This window comes from Morus notabilis, unplaced genomic scaffold (assembly GCF_000414095.1).
Source record: "Morus notabilis unplaced genomic scaffold, ASM41409v2 Scaffold890, whole genome shotgun sequence".
NCBI classification, from domain to species: domain Eukaryota; kingdom Viridiplantae; phylum Streptophyta; class Magnoliopsida; order Rosales; family Moraceae; genus Morus; species Morus notabilis.
This window is the reverse complement of record NW_010358657.1, coordinates 19,743-21,533: the sequence shown is the minus strand read 5'-3', so window position 1 is coordinate 21,533 and position 1,791 is coordinate 19,743.

The following is a 1,791-nucleotide window of genomic DNA, read 5'->3' as shown; positions in this document are numbered from 1 at the left end:
ACACAACTGAACCTCCTCCGAGACGAGTGTGTCAATTAGAAATGTTTGGTGGCACTCGTCATCATCACGTGGTTGCTTTGCAATGTGAAAAACATTCACCTCCAAAGTCATGTTCCCAAAGGATATCTTCATCAGACCATTCCTACAGTTGATGAGAGCATTGGCTGTAGCAAGGAAGGGTCTTTCGAGGATGATGGGAATCTTGGACTCCATACTCACCACGGATTAAGTATCCAATACTAGAAAGTCAACGGGGTAATAGAACTTATCAACTTGAACCAAAACATCCTCAACTATCCCCCGAGGCTTCTTGATCGATCGATCAGCCAGCTGTAGAACCACAGATGTGGGCTTAATTTCTCCAAGACCAAGTTGCGAGTAGACAGAGTATGGCATGAGGTTAACACTCGCTCCTAAATCAAGCAAAGCTTGGCTGAACTCATGTGTCCCAATCTGACAGGAAATTGTGGGACAACCGGGATCCTTGTACTTGAGCGGTGTTTTCTGGTCGATCACCGCGCTTACCTGTTCTGTCAAGAATGCTGTCTTCTTGACATGGTGCTTCCTTTTGATAGTGCACAGATCCTTGATAACCTTAGCATAAGCAGGCACTTGCTTGATAACATGAAGCAAAGGAAGATTAATCTTCACTTGAGTCAAGTGCTCTAGGATCTCACTTTGGTGTTCCGGTACTTTCCTAGTTGGACGCAGAGCTTGGGGAAAAGGCACCTTTACCGGAACATTTATTGACTCATCTTTCTCAGGGACAACTTCCTTACTACTCGAAGTGGTGGCATTTGTTGACGCCTCTCATTTCACCATAAGCAGGACAATCCTTAGCTAGATGTTCCACCCCACCACAAACAAAGCATGGCTCATGTGTCTCTGCCCTTGTGACCATGTGGATTCCTCTACCTTTGAGGGCCTCGATTTGCTTTGTCAAAGATTCGACTTGGGCTTTGAGGTTGTCCTCCTCCCTTAATTGATAGATTCCAACCGGTCGGGACCTATTGGTGCTGTCAGTAGCACTAGGTCCGGTCCAAGTGTGGGCTTTTTCGGCTAACTCGTTGAAATACTCAAAAGCCTCCTCGGGATCCTTTTGGAGAAATTCACCATTGCACATCATCTCCACAAATTGGCGCTCTCGAATCGTGAGTCCTTCATAGAAATAACTGACGAGGCGCCAACTCTCGTAACCATGGTGAGGACACTGATTTAACAGATCCTTGAACCGTTCCCAAACTTGATACAGAGTTTCATTGTCGGGTAAAGGTCGAGATCTGTCGCTTCAGACCATTGGTCTTATGGTGAGGGAAATACTTGTTGAAAAATGATGTCATCATTTCTTCCTAACTTCCAATAGACCTAGGTCGCAGAGAATACAACCAGTTTTTAGCCTTTTCCTTCAAAGAGAAAGGAAAGAATTTCAATCGCACAGAGTCCGCGGCTTCAGTTCGGTTGTGAAAAGTGGCCACTACTTCTTCAAACTCCCTAATATGAATGTATGGATTCTCACTCTCAAACCCGTGAAAGGTCGGCAAGAGTTGGATCATGCTTGGCTTGAAATCCAAATTTGGCATATTTGGGGGAAACATTATGCATGATGGTGTGGCCGTACGTGTAGGGTGAAGATAATCATTCAATGTCTTCTGCTGGACCTCCTCGTTTTGAGCCATTGCTACCAGATTTTCTACTGCTACTGATGCTGGTGTGGAAGGGGGACTAGATGTGTGGGAGGAAATTACACTAAGGTTCTCCGGTGTTACTATGAATCTCTCTAATTCGTCTCTA